This window comes from Mercenaria mercenaria, chromosome 11 (assembly GCF_021730395.1).
Source record: "Mercenaria mercenaria strain notata chromosome 11, MADL_Memer_1, whole genome shotgun sequence".
Classification (NCBI taxonomy): Eukaryota; Metazoa; Mollusca; class Bivalvia; order Venerida; family Veneridae; genus Mercenaria; species Mercenaria mercenaria.
In genome coordinates, this window is record NC_069371.1 from 19386473 (window position 1) to 19413551 (window position 27079).

The 27079-nt window shown below is 36.4% G+C and overlaps 1 long non-coding RNA gene across 4 annotated transcripts; it reads right to left on the reverse strand.

Annotated features, from left to right (window-relative positions):
• Positions 1-201: 201 nt before the first annotated feature.
• Positions 202-27079, reverse strand: LOC123543446 (uncharacterized). Of its 4 annotated transcripts, none has more exons than XR_008366287.1 (9): positions 26923-27079; positions 22285-22413; positions 20397-20693; positions 18063-18187; positions 16807-16916; positions 16503-16651; positions 14102-14200; positions 11727-11845; positions 202-5447 (listed from the first exon to the last, which is right to left on the reverse strand). It is a non-coding gene; the product is annotated as an uncharacterized LOC123543446 (long non-coding RNA). The 4 variants fall into 4 exon arrangements; XR_008366289.1 differs by lacking the exon at positions 26923-27079 and adding an exon at positions 23245-23402 and having other exon boundaries at positions 20397-20686; XR_008366288.1 differs by lacking the exon at positions 26923-27079 and adding an exon at positions 23245-23402 and having other exon boundaries at positions 14102-14168.

The following is a 27079-nucleotide window of genomic DNA, read 5'->3' on the forward strand; positions in this document are numbered from 1 at the left end:
GTTAAGATTTAAGAAATAACAAGAGCCATGTTACACATGGCTAATCCCCCCGCCGGGCATATTATAATTGAAGGCTAAAGTTCCTGGCAAGTTAGTGTCAGAAAGTATTAATTTTGGGGAAAGCTTTGAAGAACCGTTTAGTTGTGGTCAGCATCAGGGGTTTTAAGATGTGAAAGAAAGAATAAGTCAGTAGTGAGGTGGTTTACTGCTAAATTTTATTAATTTTCATGAACAGTATAGCTATGATGTTTTTCTATATGGCTACTGTAAAAAGAAGGAATGGAAAGCTAACAGGGAACAAGAGTGCCAGAATGTCACAATATATGCCCGTCAAAGCAAATTTCTTTACTCTAGCAGCTGTATTTGCAAATGGAATGTTAATTTTGTGGTTGTTTAGTAATCATTGTAAGTCTTTTGTTTTTTAAAGTCCACAAAAAAACTCCTTACCAGGTAGAGATACCTTATATATAATAAAATACACCTATAATTGGAGAGTAACTTCTATGTTGTACCACAGAAAAGTGGTCTTGTTTTTTCCCTAGGGTCAATTATAAAAATGTTACAATATAAGTTATTTATAGTAACAACTAAGGGAAGTTAATCTTCAAAAAAAAAAAAAATTGCAACTCCACACAAAAATCTTTATCAGGTAGAGATTTCATTTGAAGTCACATAAGAACTATGACATTATGCTCACACAGACATTTGTTCTCACGTAAGAACTATGACACTGTGTTACTGACAATAAATTTACACACTTGTATGAAAAATATATTTTGCTAACAACTTGTAATGTCTGTATTACTAGATTTCATTCACATCTAGTTATTTTAATGTGTATACAAAAAAAAAATATGCTGCATCCAAAAAAAAAAGCTCATTTGTTACTATGAAATTAGTTAAGATTTAAGAAATAACAAGAGCCATGTTACACATGGCTAATCCCCCCGCCGGGCATATTATAATTGAAGGCTAAAGTTCCTGGCAAGTTAGTGTCTGAAAGTATTAATTTTGGGGAAAGCTTTGAAGAACCGTTTAATTGTGGTCTGCATCAGGGGTAAAAAGAAGGAATGGAAAGCTAACAGGGAACAAGGGTGCCAAAAAAAAATTGCAAGTCCACACAAAAATCTTTATCAGGTAGAGATTGGTCAAAATACACCTCAAAATTGGATTAAGCACGCTTTTTGTATTACAGAAAAGTGGTCTTGATTTTTCCCTACAACTAGTAATGAAAAAGTTACAATAAAAGCTATTTAAAGTAACAATAAAGGGAAGTAATTCTAAAGAAGGGAACTGCGCATGATACTTCGTCTCATGATGGTGTATAATTGTGCCAAGTTACATCAAAATCCCTCCATGCATGAAGAAGAAATGCTTCGGACAAAGTCATTCTTGTATCTGACCTTTGGCCTCTAGGTGTGACCTTGACCTTAGGCCTAGTGACCTGGATCTTGGGCAAGACACTCCGTCTCGTGGTGGTGAACATTTGTGCCAAGTTATATCAAAATCCCTCTATGCATGAAGAAGAAATGCTCCGGACAAGGTTTTTATTCTTGTATCTTTTGACCTCTAAGTGTGACCTTGACCTTCGACCTAGGGACTTGGTTCTTGCGCATGACACTCCGCCTCGTTGTGGTAAATATTTGTGCCAAGATATATCAAAATCCCTCCATGCATGAAGAAGATATGCTCCGGACAATTTTTTTTAAAGAAAATATGATAAAGGGGAATAACTCAAAAAATAGGCAAGGTAGATATATTGTTCTTGCACACTGCACTTCCTCCCAATGTGTTCTATCAGTGTATGAAGTTTGAAGAAAATCCCTCCAGTACTTTTGGGGTTATGCTCCGGACAAAATGTTTTAAGAAAATATGATAAAGGGGAATAATTCAAAAAATAAGCAAGGTAGAGTTATTGTTCTTGCACACTGCACTTCCTCCCAATGCGTTCTATCAGTGTATGAAGTTTGAAGAAAATCCCTCCAGTACTTTTGGAGTTATGGTCCGGACAAAATTTTTTAAGAAAATATGATAAAGGGGAATAACTCAAAAAATAGGCAAGGTAGAGTTATTGTTCTTGCACAATGCACTTCCTCCCAATGTGCTCCATCAGTGTATGAAGTTTGAAGAAAATCCCTCCAGTACTTTTGGAGTTATGCCACGGACAAAGATCGTTGCCGGCGCACGGACAGACGCACGCACGCACGGCGGGAGAGCATTTCTAATATCCCCTTCGCCTTTGGTGTGGGGATAATAAATTTGTCCCTGTATTTTATCATTAAATAAAATATGGGCAGGAGTTTGGATGTGTAATAATTAAATTATGAGAGCGTATCACATGATTTAATACTCACATTCGAAACGACTGCCCATATTGAATTAACTGATAAAACTATTGGAACATATTTATTATTTCGATTCTAACCACACAAATTCTTCACATTTTACAGCACTACATTTTAGCTCGATACCTCAATTGACTGGCCATATGCTATTATAAAAACCTCCCATTGCATAAAACAGAATCTTCAGATATTCAGTAAATTTTGATTAAAGTATTAAGTAGATACTTCTGTGAAAATGTTACTTTTAATAACATCTAAGGTTGGATTTAGAAATCAGATGTAAAATTTTCATTCAAAGTTTATATATGCAGTTTTTAAATATAGTACATATCACCTACATGATGGCACTGAAACAAACACGCCAGAACATAGTGGCATATAAATATGTAAACACTTCAGTCTGGAAGAAACCTGTAGAACACAAAGTTTGACTGAAAGTGTAAGCTGCAAGAAACCTGTAGTACACAAAGTTTGACTGTAGAACACAAAGTTTGACTGTAACTGTAAGCTGCAAGAAACCTGTAGAACACAAAGTTTGACTGTAATTGTAAGCTGCAAGAAACCTGTAGACCACAAAGTTTGACTGAAAGTGTAAGCTGCAAGAAACCTGTAGAACACAAAATTTGACTGATAGTGTAAGCTGCAAGAAACATGTAGAACACAAAGTTTGACTGCAATTGTAAGCTGCAAGAAATCTGTACCACACAAAGTTTGACTGAAAGTGTAAGCTGCAAGAAACCTGTATCACACAAAGTTTGACTGAAAGTATAAGCTGCAAGAAACCTGTAGAACACAAAATTTGACTGACAGTGTAAGCTGCAAGAAACATGTAGAACACAAAGTTTGACTGCAATTGTAAGCTGCAAGAAATCTGTACCACACAAAGTTTGATTGAAAGTGTAAGCTGCAAGAAACCTGTACCACACAAAGTTTGACTGAAAGTGTAAGCTGCAAGAAACCTGTAGAACACAAAGTTTGACTGTAATTGTAAGCTGCAAGAAACCTGCAGAACACAAAGTTTGACTGAAAGTGTAAGCTGCAAGAAACCTGTAGAACACAAAGTTTGACTGTAATTGTAAGCTGCAAGAAACCTGTAGAACACAAAGTTTGACTGAATGTGTAAGCTGCAAGAAACCTGTAAAACACAATGATTGACTGTAATTGTAAGCTGCAAGAAACCTGTAGACCACAAAGTTTGACTGAAAGTGTAAGCTGCAAGAAACCTGTACCACACAAAGTTTGACTGCGATTGTAAGCTGCAAGAAACCTGTAGAACACAAAATTTGACTGAAAGTGTAAGCTGCAAGAAACCTGTAGAACACAAAGTTTGACTGATAGTGTAAGCTGCAAGAAACCTGTAGAACACAAAGTTTGACTGATAGTGTAAGCTGCAAGAAACCTGTAGAACACAAAGTTTGACTGATAGTGTAAGCTGCAAGAAACCTGTAGACCACAAAGTTTGACTGAAAGTGTAAGCTGCAAGAAACCTGTAGAACAAATTTTGTATCACAATGAGAATTTGTTAAAATATCTGAAAACTTTCATTTTCACAAAAAGATCATGAACCTTAAGAGGTCAATATCTGAATACAGCAGTATTTTAGCTGTTGGCAAACAACCCACACAATGATGTTCCATTATTGAAAGACTGCTAACAAAATATTAGCAGCGTAATGAGAAAACCAACGTAGTGGCTTTGCGACCAGCATGGATCCAGACCAGACTGCGCAGATGCGCAGTCTGGACCGGATCTATGCTGTTCGCTTTCAAAGCCTATTGCAATTAGAGAAGCCAATAGTGAACAGCATGATCCTGAACAGACTGTGCGGATGTTGGTTTTCTCATGGTGTGGCTCAATTATCTTTTTTTCTAAATAGGTGTCTTGTAGCCAAACAAAAACATAAATTTTGTGTGTTTAAGTGTAAGATCAAAATAAATTACAAGATTTTAGTGAGTTATTGAAATATATCTGGTATTTTCACAGTAAACATATTTGTAGTTTTCACTGGTAAGAAACTATAAAATGGGTAAATTTTGTCAAAACATATACAGAAAAATTGCTTTACATGTAAAATCTAAATATCTTTCACACATGAACACTATGTTTTACATTTTCACATGCAGCCGTGCCATTCATGAAAATACTGCCTCTGGTATTCACTTGTCAAAAATATTTATATCTTACACTGAAACAAACAAAATGCCCTTTATATATTCACATAATGCCTTTTGCAACATAAAGACCTCAAAATAAGTATGTTTAAAGCAGGTGAATGGAATTATATATTTTGCTTCACATTTTAATATGAAAGGATGTATATATAGTTCTATTTTACTGAAAAAACAATTACAGCTGAAAAACATTTATAATTTTTATGTAAAGTATTCCGTACAAGTTAACTATGTCAAAAATGTGTTTAAAAAATATACTTAAATAATTTAATATTATACAACCATTTAATTCATTACATACAACATATGAGCCATGCCATGAAAAAACCAACATAGTGGGTTTGCGACCTGCATGGATCCGACCAGTCTGGTCAGGATCCATGCTGTTCGCTAACAGTTTCTCTAATTGCTATAGGCTTTGAAAGCGAACATATAGGAGTGAGTTGGGTTTTACGGTGAATCAACACAAAATGGTCATATATCGCCAAGTTTGGCTATAGATATATATCTCTATATATTGTGTTGATTTGCCGTAAAACCCAACTCACTCACTCATGTATCCAAAATGTATTGTAATTCAACAATACGATATAAATACAGGGAAAAAAGAAGAAAGTGAAGGAGATCCACTAATAAACTCTTTGACATAAGATTCTTACTGACCCATTATTTAATCATTTGAATCACATTCTTTTGAATGAACACATCCAAATACATTGAACTCGTATAAAGAGGTAAGTATTCTAAACAAAATATGGATAAGCATCAGTATGAGACCATAGTTCTTCATTAGCCGCTAGCACTTCATGTGTGTGGATACATGCAGGAAAACAACTTTGCAGGAGTGTCAAGGTCGCAGCAAGGGGTGTCAAGGTTGCAGCAAGAAGTGTCAAGGTTGCAGCAAGGCATGTCAAGGTCACATACAGCACACCTGAAAAAAAAACTAAGACTATTACTGATGTTAAAAAACTCCTGCCCTGGGATGCAAGATGATCTTAAGACATAGATTTCTGAGAAAAGTGTCATGGATTCCTGGATTAATTTTTCAACATTAATTTTGCCATTGAAAACGGAAGTAGGTTGGCATTCAGCAAATCAATATGTCTGTCTAATAGTTAATTTATTTCTTAATCTGGCTGAATCTTACACTGTAGAAAAAACAATTGCTATGGTGGACACAGTGGTTGAGAGGGTTAAGGCACTTTCCTACGGAGGTGAAGGCCCCTAGTTCGAATCCTGGCTACTCCCATTTCATTTACATTTATTTACATTTACATGTATTTGATATATATATATGTGAAATAAATTTTAGTTTTGTATCCTTTGTAGGCAAATGAAATAGTTTTGAGTTTAGATTTGTGGTAATCTTATCATGATGGCCAGAGGCCTGAGTTTTTAATCATGACATATGTGAATGAATCATGAATTTTTCAAATATTGTGACAAAAAAATCATTCATATGAATTTTTCACAAATGTTTTGTTTTGATGTCTGGTTCCAATATTCTGCTTGTACAGTAGATATAACTTAAAAAAAGAAGTTTTGGGGTCCAAACTAACAGGGGTTGACTTGAAACAAGAGGGCCAAAATGGCCCTATATCGCTCACCTGTTATCATTGCACTTAAGGACAAGAAGATCAAACTAGAGAGGTCACAAGGTTTTGCTATTATTTTACATAATGACCTAGTTTTTAAAGGCATGTGATCCAGTTTTTTACTTGACCTAGATATCATCAAGGTGAACATTCTCACCAATTTTCATGAAGATCTCATGAAAAATATGGCCTTTAGAGAGGTCACAAGGTTTTTCTATTTTTAGACCTACTGACCTAGTTTTTGACCGCACATAACCAACTTTCGAACTTGACCTAGATATCATCAAGGTTAACATTCTCACCAATTTTCATGAAGATCCATTGAAAAATATGGCCTCTAGAGAGGTCAAAAGGTTTTTCTACGTTTAGACCTAGTGACCTAGTTTTTGACCGCAGTTGACCCGGTTTCAAACTCTACCTAGATATCATCAAGTTGAACATTCAGACCAACTTTCATACAGATCCCATGAAAAATATGGCCTCTAGAGTGGTCAAAAGGTTTTTCTGATCTACTGACCTAGTTTTTGACCGCATGTGACCCAGTTTCAAACTTGACCTAGATATTATCAAGATGAACCTTCTGCCCAATTTTTATGCAGATCCCATGAAAAATATGACCTCTAGAGAGCTCACAAGGTTTTTCTATTATTTGACCTACTGACCTAGTTTTGGACCGAACATGACCCAGTTTCGAACTTGACCTAGATATCATCAAGAACATTCTGACCAATTTTCATTCAGATCCCATGAAAAATATGACCTCTAGAGAGGTCACAAGGATTTTCTTTTATTTGACCTACTGACCTAGTTTTTGACCGCAGTTGACCCAGTTTCAAACCTGACCTAGATATCATCAAGATGAACATTCTGATCAATTTTCATGCAGATCCCATGAAAATTACGGCCTCTACAGAGGTCACAAGGTTTTTCTATTATTTGACCTACTGACCTAGTTTTGGAGCGGACGTGACCCAGTTTCGAACTTGACCTAGATATCATCAAGATGAACATTCAGACCAATTTTCATGCAGATCCCATGAAAAATATGACCTCAAGAGAGGTCACAAGGATTTTCTATTATTTGACCTACTGACCTAGGTTTTGACCGCATGTGACCCAGTTTCAAACTTGACCTATATATTATCAAGATGAACCTTCTGCCCAATTCTTATGCAGATCCCTTGAAAAATATGACCTCTAGAGAGCTCACAAGGTTTTTCTATTATTTGACCTACTGACCTAGTTTTGGACCGGACGTGACCCATTTTCGAACTTGACCTAGATATCATCAAGATGAACATTCTGACCAATTTTCACGCAGATCCCATTAAACATATGACCTCTAGAGAGGTCACAATGATTTTCTTTTATTTGACCTACTGACCTAGTTTCTGACCGCAGTTGGCCCAGTTTCAAACTTGACCTAGATATCATCAAGATGAACATTCTGATTAAGTTTCATGCAGATCCCATGAAAAATACGGCCTCTTCAGAGGTCACAAGGTTTTTCTATTATTTGACCTACTGACCTAGTTTTGGAGAGGACGTGACCCAGTTTCGAACTTGACCTAGATATCATCAACAATTTTCATGCAAATCCATGAAAAATATGACCTCAAGAGAGGTCACAAGGATTTTCTATTATCTGACCTACTGACCTAGTTTTGGACCGCAGTTAATCCAGTTTCAAGCTTCACCTAAATATTATCAAGATGAACCTTCTACCCAATTTTCATGAAGATCCATTGAAAAATATGGCCTCAAGAGAGGTCACAAGGATTTTCTATTATTTGACCTACTGACCTAGTTTTTGATTGCAGTTGACCCAGTTTCGAACTTGACCTAGATATTATGAAGGTGAACATTTTCACCAATTTTCATAAAGATCCATTGAAAAATATGGCCTCTAGAGAGGTCACAAGGTTTTTCTATTTTTAGACCTACTGACCTAGTTTTTGAACGCATATGACCCAGTTTCGAAACTGACCTAGATATCATCAAGGTGAACATTCTGACCAATTTTCATAAGGATCCCATGAAAAATGTGTCCTCTAGAGTGGTCACAAGCAAATGTTTACGCACGGACGGACGGACGGACGACGGACACTGCGTGATCACAAAAGCTCACCTTGTCACTTTGTGACAGGTGAGCTAAAAATGCAGCTAAAAGATTAACAATAGGGCCAAGATGGCCCTAGGTTGCTCACCTGTGTAACACACCATAACAGTTAAACATAGTTTGCCTAGTGATTTCATGGAGACGTGGTTTCTAGAGTGTATACAAGCTTTTCCAATGATTTGAACTAGTGCCCTAGTTTTGGCCCATGTGATTCAGATTTAAAATCTTCCAAGACTTCATGATAACAAACACTCTCGCCAAATTTTATGAAGATATAATCAAAAATGTGCCCCCTAGGGTGTAAACAAGCTTATCATTCGATTTGACCTGGTGACCTAGTTTCTGACCCCTTGTGACCCAGATAAAATTCATATGATGCAGACAAACAATCTAACCATGTTTCATGCACATCAAATGAACAAGAGTGTTAACAAGAATTTCCTTTGATTTGACTGGGTTACCTAGTTTTTGACCCAATATGACCCAGTTTCAATCTTGGCCTAGGAATCATCAAGATAAACATTCTGACCAAGTTTCAAGAAGATAGGGTCTTATATTTTGCCTCTAGGTTGTTAACAAGCTTTTTCTTTGATTTGACCTGATGACCTAGTTTTTGACCTGACATGACCCAGTTTCGATCCAAGCCTAGAGATCATCATGATAATCATTCTGTGCAAGTTAGTTTCAAATCAAAGCATAAATGAAACCTCTATATGGCTGAAAGGACCAAAATAGAAAAAAAACTGCCGCTTTCAGGGGCAGTAACTCTAGAACCTATGATGAAATCTAGCCAGTTTTCAAAAAGAACTGAGATCTTATTGTGACATAAGTTGTGTGTAAGTGTGGTTAAAACCAAATATGAAATGTCACTTCTATCATGTTCTCAAGGTAAAAATTACCAAATTTTGGCTCTTTCAGGGGTCAATCCCTGGCAGTAACTCCAGAACCTATGACTGGATCTGAAAGATTCATCATGGAATCCAAGATTTATTATTGTTGAAGTTACTTGTAAATTTGTATCAAATTAACCTGTAAATGAAGTCTCCATATAGCTGCAAAAGCCAAAATAGAAAATTTAGGCCCTTTAAGGGGCCAAGTTAAAGGGCCATAACTCTGGAACCCATTATTAAGGGATCTGGCCAGTTTTAAAAAAGGAACTGAAATATTATTTCCAATACAAGTTATGTGCAAGTTTGATTATAGTCGATTGCAAAATGTTGTCTCCACCATGTCCACAAGCCAAAAATAGCAAAGTTTGGCCCTTTAAGGGGCGATAACTCTGCAACCCAATATGGGACATGGCCAGTTTTTAAAAAGGAACTAAGATATTATGCCAATACAAGTTGTGTGCAAGTGTTATTAAAGTTTATTGCAAAATGAAGTCTTTATAGAGCTGCAAAAGCCAGAACAGAAAATTTTGGCTCTTTAAGGGACCAAAACTCTGTAACCCATGACGGTATCTGGCCAGTTTTCGAAAAGAACAGAGATATTATATCCATACAAGTTGTGTGTAAGTTTGATAAAAATCAAATACATAATGTGGTCTCTTATTGTGTTCACAAGGAAACTGTGGATGGACGAATGACAGAAGGGTGATCACAAAAACTATCCCTGTCTCACCCTGTCACTATGTGACAGGTGAGCTAAATACAAGAAAGTAGGTCAGGGTTGGGCCCCTTTTTTCGTCCCAGGGGCAAAATTCTAACACTCTTGTTAGAAATCAACCAGGCAATGATACATATCAAGTATCAAAGCCTAGGCCTAGGAACTTTCAGACAAGATTTTAAAACTTTTTTTCCTATATAAGTCTATGTAAAACTTGGGACACCCTGGGTGGGGCCTCTTTTCCACTAAAGGGCATTATTTGAATAATCTTGGTAGAGCACTAGGTAATGCAACATAGCAAATATCAAAAGCCTGGGCATTCCAGTTTCAGACAAGAATATTTTTTTAAAGTTTTTCCTACATAAGTATATGCAAAACTATGGACCCCCAGAGAAGGGCCTCTTTTCATCCAAGGGTAATAATTTTAATAATTTTGGTAGAGGACCATAAGGCAATGCTATATACAAAACATCAAAGTCCTAGGGCTTGTAGTTTCAGACAAGAAGATTTTTAAAGTTTTCTCCTATTCAAGTCTATATAAACCATGTGTCCCTGGCCTGAGCGAGGCAATATTTGACCCTAGGCAGATAAATTGAACAAGCTTGGCAAAGGACCAATAGATGATGCTACATACCAAATATCAAAGCCCTAGGCACTGTGGGGCGGGGTGATATTTAACCCTGGGGGATAATTTGAACAATCTTAGTAGAACACAACTAAATGGCATTACGTACAAAATATCAAAGCCCTAAGCCCTGTGGTTTTGGACATGAAGATTTTCAGAGTTTTTCCTATATAAGTCTATGTTAACCATATGACTCCCAGGGCGGGGCCATATTTGATCCTAGGGGGATAATTTGAAATAATTTGGTATAGGACTATTAGATGATGCCACATACCAAATGTCAAAAACCTACCTACTTTCAGAGTTTTTCCTATATAAATTTATGTTAACCATATGACCCCTAGGGCGGGGCTATATTTGACCCTAGGGGGATAATTTGAAATAATTTGGTATAGTACTATTAGATGATGCCACATACCTAATATCAAAGCCCTAGCTACCGTGGTTTTAAACAAGAAGATTTTTAAGTTTTTCCATTTGGTTCTGCATGGATTTCAATTCTTTGGGCAATTTTGATAAAGGGGCACCCAAGGATCATTTCTGTGAAGTTTAGTGAAATTCTGCCCAGTTGTTTTGAAGAAGATTTTTGAATTTTACAATATAGCCATATAGGGAAAATAAGCCCTGCCCCATGGCAGGCATGTTTTTTACCAAAACAGAATGACTTAGGCAATTTTGGTAGAGGGTCACCTAGAGATCATGTCTACAAAATATTTTTGAAATCAAGCTAAGAGTTTCTGACAAGATGATTTTAAAGTCTTTCCTTAATGTTGCCATGGCAACCAGAGTTCTTCATAGAATTAAATTCTTTGGGCAATTCTGAAATGGGGCCACACAAGAATCATTCCTGTGAAGTTTGGTGTAAATCTGCCCAGTGGTTCTGAAGAAGATTTTTTTACAAACATGACACACGACGGACTTCAAACGGTAACAATAACTCTGGAATTACATACAGAAGTAGTTTCATTTTTAAGTTTCTGAAGTAACTGTTAACAGATATTATGGAGCCCTTAACATTCATAAAGGACTCATTTTTAGTGGATTTTGTAGTTTTAGCAATATACAAACCAAAAACATTTTTATTCATTTGATCTTAAAAACTTCTTCTCCACAAATTTATATCTCCATAAAATAGTATTTTTGGATAAAACCTTGAAATCTGACTGCCACGAGATTAATTGCTTTTCAGTACATTATCATTAATAGAATTTTGTTTACACATACACCATGTAAACAAACTGAAATTTCAAAATCTCTTTGCCATACCTTTCTGTACACTTGTACTGTCCACCAATACATCTATACATTCACAATTATATTTACACCCATCTGTCCTGATGATGTAGCCCCTTATTTGTAGACTTGACCATTTTATATACAAGCAGCTGAAAATTGCAAAATCCACATGATAAATTTGTAATTGACCAACAGAAAGCCTGCACCATCATTAACTTAAGTTTTTGTAACTTTGGACCTAGGTTTAACACTAGTATGGTAAGAACCATTAAAGCTGAATGGCTTCCTAAAACAAAGATTTCTATAAAACTAGGAAAATATCTTGAAACTGAAAACCTTCAAGGCAGAATATTTCAGTGAAGTATGTATAGAAGCAAACTCTGCAGAAAATTATAAATCAGAGTGTGCCTTTGCAATGCTGCATTGTCCTGTTGGAAGCTAGTGACATATGGATCTTCTTGGAACATGTTGATCCTTCGAAGCCAGAACCAGTCTGATATGGTACCAGTCCACCAACAATGATGTAGCCACCAGTTACTGGTGTTGGTTTAATGATTGGATTTATTGTTTACTAGCTGTATCCTAGTGGATAGACTGTAGCAGGAGTTTTACCAATGTTACGATCTGATATCAAATAACACGAGTGCGCAGGGTCAGCTCTCCAAGGACAAGATGAAGGTGGAAGCAGTGGACATCTGGCACTCCTGTTGTTATAGAGTTAACCTTCACAGCAAATTTCTTTACTCTATCATCTGTATTTGCAAATGGAAATTTAATTTTGTGGTTGTTTAGTAATTATTGTAATTCTTTTGTTTTCCTAAATCCACATAAAAACTCCTTACCAGGCAGAGATACCTTAAAATACACCTAAAATTTGAAAGTACCATCTATGTTGTTCCACAGAAAAGTGGTCTTGGTTTTTCCCTACAGTCAATTATAAAAAAAGTTACAATATAAGTTATTTATAGTAACAATTAAGGGAAGTTAATCTTTAACTAAAACAATGTAAGTCCACACAAAAATCCTTACTAGGTAGAGATTGGTCAAAATACATAAACTAGAGCTGTCATAGGAGACAGCGTGCTCAACTGTTTTGATGCCAGATACTGAAACTGGGCACATGATTCAGAGGAAACTGGAGCTGTCACTCAAGTGTTTTATGACTCCGATGGTGGATGAAGATAGCTTGAGTATATGTCAGAAATATTAAGTAATAAGAGATAAAATGTATCAAAACACCATATAAGTATAATTCTAAACAAAAAGGGGGCATAATTCATAAAATATTGGTGTAAGACTTACGCACCTTGTGTCATATGATGTGGATGATGATGTGGAACAACTACCACAAGTCTGAATCAAATGCATTAAGTAATTATACTGTAATAACTGAGATATAGTGAAAATGCATCAAAAGTAACCTTAGTTTCTATGTAAAGGGGCATTAGATGTGGGTGATGATGTTGAACAAGTATTTTAAGTTTGAATCAGATCCATTCAGTAATAACAGAGATAGAGTGGAAGTGCATCAAAACTTTAACCTGAAATTCTAAGTGGAAAAGGGAGATAAATCATGAAATACTGGTTACAGGGTTATGGCCAACACAGGGTGGAATAGGATAGCTCTCCTTATACGTCAAAGTCAAGCTAAAAATGGAAATGCTAAACAATTTAAAATGAAGCAATATTTGAAATTCAAGGGCCCAAAACTCTGGTGTCCAATCAAGCCAAACATCAAAGTTTACCATGATCTTAAAGTTATACACATACTATATAAATATTAATTAGAACTAAAATGGACATGGTAAAAGGGAAAACACTGTGAAATAAAGCAAGTTTTGTAACTCAAGGGCGCATAACTCTGGTCCTACTAGTCTGATTGATTTCATAACCAAAGTTACCCAAGATCTTATAGTTATAGACATTGTGTGTAAATATGACCTGAATTGAAATGAAAGGACTACAGTGTAACCAAGGCAAAATATAGCAATTTTCAAGGGCACTCATCTTTGATCCTACTACTCCAGTTCTGCTCAAAATTGGACTTTTCTGACATACTGAAGTCATAAACATTCTATATTTATAAATATGGTTAGGACTGGTGAAAAAATGAAGGTGCTGGAGTGTAAACAAAGTGAAATATAGCAAATTTTGTCAATCAATGGCACATAACTCTGGATATACAAATCCGATCTAGCCCATAATGGTACTCATTCGAGGTCTTGTGACCAAAAACATTGTGACTTAAGTTTGATTAGGTTGCCTCCAGAATTGTAAACATACTAATGTGAACTGACAGGCGGATGACATACAGACAACGGAAGTTCATCGATACTTATAGCTCACCATGAGCCTTTGGCTCAAATTAGCTAAAAAGCTCATGATAAACACTGGCTAAAACATACCTTTTATCTCATCTGTATTATCAAGGCATTCCGATGAATAATCATAACCGTCATCAATTATCTGTCCCTGATACACAAGCATTCCTTTGTATATACAACCTGAAGAAAAAAAAACATCATAATTATGTTCGATGTTACAGCAAGCTCCTGTCCTAAAATGACAACACATAGCTTTCTGTAATGAAAAATAAAGTAGAGCTGTCACAGGAGTGACGAATACAGCCTTGTCACAAAAGAAAGACAAACCTCAAAATCAATACAGGTCATCTACTAGTCATGATCAACCTCCTTATTAAATTTCGTGATCCTAGGCCCAAGCGTACACAAGTTATTTTCCAGAAATGATTGAACTGTTCTGGGTCACTGTGACCTTAACCCTTGACCTACTGACCTCAAAATCAAACTTGACCTGTATTTTATCTTATTATATGTTCTAAAAATAACCTGAATTTCATTGGCCGAAACCGCTCATCATCTTTCAAAATATATTTCATGTTTACTGGTTAGTGGGTTTTCCCCATTAAACATTACTTTCTAAAAATAGAATGGAAGTTGAACTGACATGTAGCTGTAGTTACAATATAAACAATTGAAAATCCAGCTACAGGTGTTACTCTAGCCAATCATAATTTGCTTGCTACAATATATTTCAGCGATAACTTAAATCAAAGCCTTGAGATGTCTGGTGGTTGCGGGTTTTGCTAGAGTTATTTTCATTTTAAATGCCAATCTATAAATATACAAGAATAAGAAACAAATACTAATGTGCCTCATATCTAAGATAAACTCTGCCTGACCTTACATGAACAGCTGGAAGTCAGTGATGTAACCACAGGCTGGAATACCTAATCATTGACAGATCTTATATAATCTAAATGGCCAGTGTGAATGGATAGAGGATGAATAAGAACTGCTTGATCATTGATAATTCTTCCGCACTGTTCATGAATGGGACTACTTTGTGTAGCACATGAACAAATTCCTTTGGATGTGATCTGGAATCAAATAAAGATGCTACATGATTGTCAGAAATAAACTTAACTTTGGTAGCAGGATAAACCCGCAACCAAAAACTGTATACACACTGAATGATTCCAAGAAATTTAAGTGTCTTCATTTAATTAATCGTTATTACATTTTCGCACAGTTATTGCTACTTTCAAACATTAAATATGTTGCAGCAAATACTTGTTACTTATTTATATACCTGAACACATATAATAAAACAGTTATTGACTCCTGAGCCATTGGACATCGCCTCGGTCAATATTGCCATCTTCCAGTGAATATCACATCATATCCAATGGCTCAAGAGTCAATAATTGTATAATGTTATACAAGTGTACCAAAATTAATGATTCTAGACCTAAGCATTTTCAAGTTATCATCCAGAAATCATTTAACAGTTCCTGCTCATTGTAACCTTGACATTTGACCTAGTGACCTAAATATCGAACATGACCTATATTTTATGGTGTTACGCCTGTGTAAATCTGTCAAACCTTTCAGTAGTTCTTGTCTGGAAACCATTAAAATCAACGGACAGACAGACCGACAAACTGACAAACCAAAGCTCATAAAACGTTATAATAACTTCCATACACGGACTGCCAGTAGGCGACAGGCATGAGCTAAGGTCCACAGGAATTGCTTGAGTCAGCCCTGGTACTGGAGTCATTGATGCTAAGGGTAGTACTTGATTTATAGTATTATTTTCAGCAGATTCACATTACTATGTCATATTACAATTTACATATGAATATAAAAATCTAGTCTTCTACAGTATTCCCAGACTTTTTTTATAAAACAAAACTTTGATCTAAATGATAAACAAGTTTAAAGTCAACACCTCATATTGTTATTGGGTTATACTGTGAACAAGAAATATGATAGACTGACAGGCAGACATATGGACATACAAAAGGACCATCAGATGGTACATCTACTTTTCAAAAATTAAAGACAGAACCATGAAAGTCAGTAATATTTATGTTTAACGCAGCTGCTTTGTTTGATGCAGTGCCAGTTCCAACAGATGATTTTGGTCTCATTTCTGAAATGTTTCAAAATGTCTGCATGGGTTTTCCATGTACAATATTCAGGTAATACTACTAAAGTATAAAGAAAATTATTAAATGCTCCCCTTTTCTTCCCTGGTGAAAAGTTATAAAATTATTAACCAAATATATAAAAACACTATAACCATTTCTTTAAGTAAGAACTGCTGGCCTGACTTCTCTTGTATAAATGAAAATTGTAGTAAGAAACAAAAACAAGCATAAAAGGGAGGAATAAAATAGTCCCTGTACTTTTCTACTGCAAAACGGACATACTGATTCTCTATAAGAATACTGTTAACATAGTTAGACAACTACTTTATTCCAACAATCATACAATTTACCTGCTATGGTCCCAGTAGATTCAGGAGCAACCACTATACCAATGGTTTGTTTCAGAGGGATCAAACAACTTGGTACCCAGCAGCACGAGGGATCTTTTGGGTCAGGAACCAGTACACAGCCTTGTTGGATAGTAGCATGCATTGCAAATCTGCAGTGTCATAAATATATAAGATCATTTAAGGTCTGTCTTGTGGCAGCTGAAAGCCATGTCAGATATGAGAAATTAATTATACAGTATTTGGTTTAATTTTATAAAAAAAATGAAACTCTGACAAAACAGACTAATGAGCACATACAACTTACCTTTGTTTATATGTGTATATGTTTTTGTTACATTTGCCATACAAACATTGTTACAGCCATAATACCACAATTGTCCTTCCTGGTATGTACTTCTTTGTATACACATACATCTGCAAATATTTGGTACCAAAATATCAAAGTGCATTCTTTATACTACTTTCAATCATTCTAATTATATTTATTTATTCACAGAAAAAACTAGGGCTGTCACAGGAGTGACTAATTATACACCCAAAATGTGGCCTTGTAAGAGAAGTAAGCCAATGTCAAAGTTGAACCTTAAAATCAATGCGATCGACTATTCGAAGAATTGATGGAAGTACAGCAATAATCAAAATGTGGCAAAATATAGGCACTGAAAAATCAGGAGTGTAAGTTCAGGAAAGATTTTATTCATAAGAGAAGATATAAATATGTATTGTATTTTTTCATGGTTTGTTCAGTCTGATACTTCGAGTTTAGATGTTTGTCAACATGTACTCCTAAAAGTTTCTACGTGAATAAGTATGAAAGTACTTCACCCTGCATTTGAACAGTACCGGTATTACAGGTTGTGTAATTTGTTATTTTATTGTTGTTATAGGAGGTAGTGATGTACATAGCTTTTGTTTTTGATGCATTATGAAGCACTGAGTTATCAGTGCACCATTTTTTAATAGTGTTTATGTCAGCCTGTAGTGTACTGTGTACTTCCACTATTGATCTATCCAAGGCAGATATTGTTCTTTCATCTACAAAAATGTCAATTGATGATTTGCCTGTGTGAAGTGGAAGGTCATTGACATACAATATGAATAGTATTGGTCCCAGACAAGAATGATAAAAGTTTCTAAGCCGTATGTCAGACAGTTTACACAAAATTTTAACTAGTACGAAAAACTTAACCAAGATTTATAAGCTCAAAGGGGCCATAATTCAGCCAAAATCCTTGATTAAGTTATGCTCTCTTACCTAAAACTGGACAAGGTAATGGTGCACAAGTGTTGAAAGTTTCAAATCCTTATCTCAAAAGGTTTTGTCAAAATGTGGACTGGTTCAAAAACACTTCACCAAGGTGTGACGCCGATGCCAACACCATGGTGAGAAAGACAGCTCTAGTTATTCTTCAAATAGTCTAGCTAAATATTTACTACAAAATGTAAAGCATTGGTTTTTGGATCCTTTTCTTACAAACATTATCATGTCATGAAAACACGAATGTTTGCATCAAAACCTATCACTTTAGAGAAATGCCTGGACTTAACCAGAATATTTACCTGGTGTGTATGTCTGTGGTGTAGGTGTTTGTGAACAAGCATTGCATGAGGGTTTCATGCAGCACTTGGTGGCAGGATTCTGAACCATCTTACAGTATGGCTGTGGATCCACATATCATGGGCACCTGTCAAGTAATTGGTTTATATTTTAGGATCATTACAATTTTTAACTTCTTTTTTCATTGCCCAACTTTTAATTAGTACATGCCAGTAACTAGTCAACTGTTTAAAAACTAGACAGTACTAGACAGAACTATCATAACTTTTGTCCAAAGTTTGACAGGGCTGCTTATCTTGTTTTCTTTCCAAAACTTTCAATGTTGAGAAACTGTTAGTTACTCAAACAGCTTTGGTACAAATTAAACTTACTGCTTTAGTATTGACTGTGTGTATACACCATTAATACTCAGCACATTATGTCCCCCTACATCGAAATTTTGAAGAAGCATAAAAGGCTGTTACTTTAAGTATTTACTTTTCCTGGCACTGGTACTGTACACTGTTTTCATCAATGCATGTACAGACGCACGGACAGCCATTTTCCCAAGTAGCATCCTGTTTGTACTGGGAGCCCTTATACTCACAGTAACCTGAATAGAACAAATAATCTTTCTTCGCTGTTTCATGATCCTATGTGTTTTCATAAGTTTTTAATTGGATACCCCCCACCCCCACAAAAAAATGACAAGTTCTGAAGCACAACTTTCTAGGTATAGCTGAATGAGTTTATAGTTTTATTGGGTTTTTTTCGCTCAAAATATCACATGGTACAAGAGAATTTATAGATATAGAGAATCTTTTATTCTGACAGTCCTTTCTACTTCTTGATTTTTTTAATTATACAAGGTGGTCCCCAGCTACTTTATGTACCATTCTAACACGACACAAATTAATTGCTATATAAAGATATAACAAACAGCCTATATACGAATCTTTGATAAAATATGGTTGGCTGATAGTATTACATTTTACCCCTATGATTGTAACATAAGAGATTCTACTTCTGTTCCATTACATACATCCAGCACCAAACGATTGTAACCAACATTTCAAAAACTTTATTATGATACAATGTCGAACTGACTTATGTGCAGTGATGTCATAAAAGAATGACAAAGTATAATGTCATAATGATGTGACATCATACAAAAGTTAAGCTCCCAACACTGGGTCAAGTAACAAAAGTTGATGATTCTGTTGATAAATAGTTTGTGAGCTGTTTGATTATTAGTTTATAATTTCTTCTCAAAATTATGTTAAAACAAGAGCTGTCTCCATATGATGACACATGCCTCCGATGGCACTTTGAATGAATAGTTATGGCCGATGTTAGAGTTTAGGACCTTTGACCTACAGAGCTGGGTCTTGCGCGCGACACGTCGTCTTACTGTGCCACACTTTCATGCGTAGTTATTTTAAAATCCATGCATGAATGACAAAGATATGGACCAGACACGCCCATCAATGCACTATCATGAAAAATGACTTTAACGTCTAAGTGTGACCTTGACCTTTGAGCTACGAACCTGGGTCTTGCACGCGACATGTCGTCTTACTGTGGTACACATTCATGCCAAGTTATTTGAAAATCCATCCATCGATGACAAAGATATGGACCGTACTTGCCCATCAATGCACTATCCTTTAACATCTAAGTGTGACCTTGACCTTTGAGCTACGGACCCGTGTCTTGCGCGCGACCAACACGTCGTCTTACTGTGGTACACATTCATGCCAAGTTATTTGAAAATCCATCCATGGATGATAAAGATATGGACCAGACATGCCCATCAATGCACTATCCTTTAACGTCTAAGTGTGACCTTGACTTTTGAGCTACGGACCTGGGTCTTGCGCGCAACACGTCGTCTTAGTGTGGTACACATTCATGCCACGTTATTTGAAAATCCATCCATTGATGACAAAGATATGGACCGGACACGAAAATTGCGGACAGACTGACAGACGGTTCAAAAACTATATGCCTCCCTTTGGGGGCATAAAAACAAGTTTCTAAAAGTTTGGTTTGCTATGCAAAACTTTTTAACCATGGGCGTAAATTGTAACAGCATGTGATCCGAATGACATATTACACTGAAAATGTAGTACTGTAAAATGCGAATAATCTGTGTTGTTAGAATCGAAATAATAAGCATATTCCAATAATTTTATCAGTTAATACAATATGGACAGTCGTTCTGATGCAATAATTAAATCACTTGTGCTATGCACTTGGGATTTAATTATGATGCATCCAAACTCCTGCCCATTTTTTATTAACTAATAAAATATAGGAACAGATTTATTCTTTTTTAGGTAAGAAGTAATATTTACCTATATTTGCAAAGAAGGCTTCAATTTTTGGTCCAACAATGGGCTTCCCACACTTGGTGCTGGGCTTCAGGATGGTCTTGCTGTTGAACCAGGTGTTGGGCTGGAATATCCAGGAATTGGGCTGGAATAGCTATTTGGTGTTGGGCCAGAATACCCTTTGGTGCCTGGGATACCAGCGGAGAAAATGGTGTTGGCCTTACTGAAGACACAGACAGGACAGAAGCAACATAATACCTGACACATTTCCCTGCATAGTACACTGGAGTGGAACAATCGGGAACACTGCACACCTGAAATCTGATAATAGTACAGTCAAACCTGTGTTAAGCAGTCAACAAAGGGTACAACACAATCTATCTGCTTAAGACAGGTGGCAGTTTAATTGATATTAGAACAGAAGTCAAGTTTAGAAAGAAAGCTGACTGGCTCCTTCAGTCAAGCAACTTCTTAATACAGGTTGATAGAAAGGCAAGTTCAACTGTAAACATGTATCTTTATCAATCTTTATCAATCAAGGCTGCAAAACAGATTTTTCTTCATAATTAATGACTTTATATCAAATAACCCAAGTGGTGATTAACATAGTAGTCCCAACTTGACCGCGATGGTTGACCTTAGGCTGTTTATTCATATCGATTATTTCATTGTAGAAATAAGGGGTGCTTAGGGTGACCGAGTTTATATTGTCTGAATCTCACGACTCTCCAACCAGTTCACATCTAGGTGTGAAGAAAACCCTGAAAAGAATAACAGAATTTTTTCTTTTAAGGTGTGCGTGATGCAGTGGAGAAGTGGTTGTAGAAAATGTTGTGTATGTGCAGCTCAAAAAATACCAAAAACTAAATTTAATGCCCCTATGAAACAGTTCACCTAAGGTGCTAAATGGGAAAGAATAGCTATAGATTTTGTAGGCCCACTTGGCAAAACTGTGAACAATAATCAGTTTTGAATGGTAATATCAGATTATTGTATGAAATGGACAGAAGCAGTGCCATTACTGAATTCAGAAACAGTTACAGTCGCTAACGTGTTAACTGAAAATGTATTTTCAAGGTTTTCTTATGTGTTGCTTGTTCGTTTTTCTGTTCTTCAGTTGATCGTCGTTGTGTGTTTATCTTTGGTACATGAGTGTCTGTGCTATAGTGATTCACGTTGTAGTGCGACTGCTTTTAAAGAACATGGCATTCCCTTATATATTCGTCCTTCTTCAACTTTCCCCTTCGGATTCCTCCCCCACCCCCAACCCCATTTTGCCCGTTACCAATTCCTTCCCCTTTATCAATATTAAGCTTATATTAATATGTACTTGTTGGATGTTTGAAGCAACCCGTCTGAAATATTTTTCTATTACAGCTTCTTTTTGTTGTGGGCCTACTATGTAAATGCGTGGCTCTGTGGCTGTGTTTTTGGTGCTCTGTGCTTCCGAGAAATCTACCCTTACCTATTGGCATACCCCTTTCTATTCATCCTGATCAAGGAGCGCCATCTGAGTCAAAGTTGTTTCAAGAGTTATGTAAACTTCTAGGTATTCAAAAGACTAAAAATACCCCATTTTGACTGCAGAGTTCAGGTTTTATTGTGCGTGTAAACAGAAGTATTCTCGACATGCTAACAGTGTTTGTGTTAGACTTACACAGTCTGTTGAGATTAAACATTTCCCATTTATTTATTTTATTTATTTATTTTTTTAAATAAATATCAAATTTTCTGTAGCTCCCTTTTACTGTGGCTCATCTCAACAGACAGAGGCTAGAGATATTGTAAATTTTATGAGAAAGTGGTATCAGAGAGGATTTTATGGCTAAGTGCTTTACAGGTAATGACTCTAACGACTGATGCCAGTCTATATTTGTGTCTGAGCACAGAAATGACTGGGACAAGTATGTACCTTTATGTTTCATGGCCCATTGTAGTTCTGTACATGAAGCCATTGGTGTCACACCTGCATCTATGGTCTATGGCTCTGAAATAAAGCTCCCAATTGATCTTGTCTTTGGACAGCCTGAATTAGAAAATGCTGAAACGAGAATAAAATATGGTTCTGATTATGTAAATGCCTTGGAAAGTAGAATAGTAAAAACACATGAATATGCTAGGTACAACCTTAAAGTTTCTAGTGAGGTCATGAAAAAAAAATGTGACCTTGATACTTACATACAACAGTATGATGTAGGTCATCAGGTGTGGTATAATAACCCACAAAGGTAAGTCTGCCAAGTAGTCGGCCAAGTAGTAAATTCACGAGACTGTGGAAGGGTCCCTATACAGTTTTAATAAAAATTAGTAGCATTTTGTACCGTATTCAAGGGTTACGTCAGAAACCTCGTGTAATACATCATTGACAAACTAAAACCATATGTCTGCAGAGCATAGCAAGGTTGTGTTGTACAGTTAATGTAACAAACTGATAATGTACAATTACAGCTTGTCCTTTTTTAGTTTTCATGAATCTATTTGAAGTTGCAACATTAAAGATATTGGTGCCAGAGTTATGTTGTGTCAAATGGGTGATGATGTGGAACAACCATTTTAACTTTGAATCAAATCTATTTAATAAAAACTGAGATAGAGTGAAAGTGCACAATAACTTTAACCTGAAATTCTATGTAAAAGGGCAGCGGTAATTCATCAAATATTGGTCAAGAGTTATAGCCCTTGTGCCACATGATGTGGGTGATGATGAGGATTAATTTCTAAGTTTGAAGCAAATCCATCACATGCATCAAAACTATAACTAAGGTATAAAGGTGGAAGGACGGCAAAATATAGCTATCAATATACTTTGTATAGTAAAGCTAAAAATGTCACTGAAAATGTTGCCTATATAGAACATATTCACAAAACTTACATTCTGGTGTTGATGATATAGTTGACAGTGATGGTGGGAAGAATGTGGATCCTGAAGGTGTTGAAACCCTTACTGCATACTAACAGTGAAACCAGCCAGGGAAATTGTTATTTCTGATGGTTGTAAAGATAAAGGATATACTGTTATCCTGTAGGCAGAGACGGTCACGCATCAGTAACAACACCTGTTGGTAAAATTGGTGGTGTAATGAAGGCAGTGGTATCATCGGCTGTATGGGTAACATGGGTAACAAGAGCTGTCCCCAAGACAGCGCACTCCACATTTTGGCGATTTGGCAGTAAAACTAACCCAAGTATAACACCTTGGTGGCCTTGATCTTGACGTGTAATATATAAGCAATAGTAACAAAGAAAATCAAAGCTTTAAAAAAAATTTAACCAGAAAGCTCATGCCAATGCAAGGGCGAGTAGAAAAGCACCCCTATTCTCCAAATAGTGGAGCTAAAAATACAGTTTGGTTCCTTGCAGCATAACGGGCCACTTGGGCTAGGTACCAACGTACATACTGCAGGCAGAGCTGGAAAACTGGTACAACTGATAAACAACTTGATCATAAAATTTATTAAATATCATAACTGCACATGTCTGTCAACTAATGTCACATACTACACCATCTCAATTTTTCATATATATATTGCATAAGTCCCTGACATTTTATTATATACAAGGCAGTCTGAAAGACAGCTAAGTCCCCTGCCACTGTTATGGATAGTGAAAGGGTAAACCTTTGACCTTTAGCTATGACCTTGATCTTTAACTGACATGGCTGACTCATGCATTCTTCACATAGTCTTGATGAGGTGATCATTTGACCCAAGTTTCATTAAAAATTCTTCAAGGTGTTTAGGAGACAGACAGCTCAAACCTTTGACGTCGAGTTGTGACCTTGAGTTGACATGGCTGAATCATAGTTCTCGATAAGGTGATTATTTGACACAAGTATGATGAAAATCCTTTAAGGGTTTTAGGAGATACAGAGTGAACACAAAATAGAAGGCTCAAAGCATTGATCTGAAATTGTGACCTTGACCTTGACGTTGAGCCAACATGACTGACTCATGAGTTCTGCACACTGTCTTGATAAGGTAATCATCTGACCCAAATTTCATGAAATCTTTCAAGGGGTTTAGGAGATACAGAGCAAAATGGAAGGCTCAAACCTTTGACCCTAAGTTGTGACCTTGACCTTGGGCCATCACAGCTGACTCATAAGCTCTGCACATTGTCTTAATGAGGCAATCATTTAACCCAAGTTTTATAAAATTCCTTCAAGGGATTTAGAAGATATAGAGTGGACACGAAATGGAAGGCTAAAACCTATAACCCTGAGCTGTGACCTTGACCTTTGGCCAACATGGCTGACTCATGTTTTGCACATCGTCTTGATAAGGTAATCATTTGACCCAAGTTTCATGAAAATCCTTCAAGGGGTTAAGGAGACACAGAGCAAAATGGAAGGTTCAAACCTCTGACCCTAAGTTGTGACCTTGACCTTGGGCTGCCACAGCTGACTCATAAGCTCTGCACATTGTCATGATGAGGCAATCATTTGACCAAAGTTTTATAAAATTCCTTCAAGGGCTTTAGGAGATACAGAGCAGACATGAAATGGAAGGCTAAAACCTATGACCTTAAGCTGTGCCCTTGACCTTGAGTCAACATGGCTGACTCATGAGTTCTGCACATCATTTTGAGGTGATCATTTGACCCAAGTTTCATGAAAATCCTTCTAGGGGTTTACGAGATATGGAGCAGACATGAAAGTGTTAGGGACGAACAGACGGACAGCAGGAGACCATTCCTATAATCCCCTAAACACTCGTGGCAGGGAATGAAAAAGGCCGATATTGCTTATTACATCATATTATGTCAATCTTGACTATATGTTCAATTAACTAAATGAGAAACACAAACTTGTCATTAGGTATGTAAACACACTTCTGAAACAACTGAAGATACTATTTTTTGTAAGTAAACGTGACTTTTATAATAATATTATCTCATAATTGCCAGTTCAAAAAGTTTTTCCAAGTTTGTAATTACAATTAATATTCATAAACAAGAGGACCATGATGGTCCTGAATCGCTCACCTGTTCCCACATGACCCAGTTTTGAGTATGTCCGTTTTGAATTTGACCTAGATATCATCAAGGTGAACATTCTCACTAATGAAGATCTCATGAAAAATATGGCCTCTAGAGAGGTCACAAGGTTTTTCTATTTTTATACCTACTTGCCTAGTTTTTGACCGCATGTGACCCAGTTTCAAAACTGACCTAGATATCATCAAGATGAACATTCAGACCAATTTTCATGAAGATCTATTGAAAAATATGGCCTCTAGAGAGGTCAAAAGAGTTTTCTTATTATCTGACCTACTGACCTAGTTTTTGAAGGCACGTGACCCAGTTTCAAACTTCACCTAGATATCATCAAGATGAACATTCTGACCAATTTTCATGAAGATCCATTCAAGGGTATGGCCTCTAGAGAGGTCACAAGGTTTTTCTATTTTAAGACCTACTGACCTAGTTTTTGATCTCAGTTGACCCAGTTTCAAACCTGACCTATATATCATCAAGATAAACATTCAGACCAAATTTCATACACATCCCATGAAAAATATGGCCTCTAGAGAGGTCAAAAGGTTTTTTTCATTATCTGACCTACTGACCTACTTTTTGAAGGCACGTGACCCAGTTTCAAACTTGACCTAAATCTCATCAAGATGAACATTCTGACCAATTTTTATGAAGATCCATTCATAAGTATGGCCTCTAGAGAGGTCACAAGGTTTTTCTATTTTTAGACCTACTGACCTACTTTTTCTCCGCACATGACCCAGTTTCAAACTTGACCTAGATATCATTAAGATGAACATTCAGACCAACTTTCATACAGATCCCATGAAAAATATGGCCTTCAAAGAGGTCACAAGGTTTTTCTATTATTTGACCTAACGACCTAGTTTTTTATGGCACGTGACCCAGTTTCAAACTTGACCTAGATATCATCAAGGTGAACATTCTGACCAATTTTCATGAAGATCTTGTGAAATATATGGCCTCTAGAGAGGTCACAAGGTTTTTCTATTTTTAGATCTACTGACCTAGTTTTTGACCACACGTGACCCAGTTTCGAACTTGACCTAGATATCATCAAGGTGAACATTCTGACCAATTTTCATAAAGACCCCATGAAAAATGTGACCTCTAGAGTGGTCACAAGGTTTTTCTATTATTTGACCTACTGACCTAGTTTTTGATGGCACGTAACCCAGTTTCGAACTTGACCTAGGTATCATCAAGTTGAACATTCTGACCAATTTTCATGAAGATCTTGCGAAATATATTGCCTCTAGAGAGGTCACAAGGTTTTTCTATATTTAGACCTACTGACCTAGTTTTTGACCGCACGTGACCCAGTTTCGAACTTGACCTAGATATCATCAAGGTGAACATTCTGACCAATTTTCATAAAGACCCCATGAAAAATGTGACCTCTAGAGTGGTCACAAGCAAAAGTTTACGCACGGACGGACGACGGACGCTGCGCGATCACAAAAGCTCACCTTGTCACTTTGTGACAGGTGAGCTAAAAAGGAGTTCTGGAATCATTTTAATTACAATATCATAGGAATTTTTGCCAATGCATTACTTTGTGTTCTCTGTGTTGGTACTGTAGTCATGGGCAGAAGTCCTGGTCCCTTTGTTGTTAGGGGAAATGGTGTGGGGCTACAGGTCAAGATTTTACAGCAGGGGTTAGCAGCATCCCTTACCAGCTGACAGTTTGATGTTTAAGTCCACATGAGGTG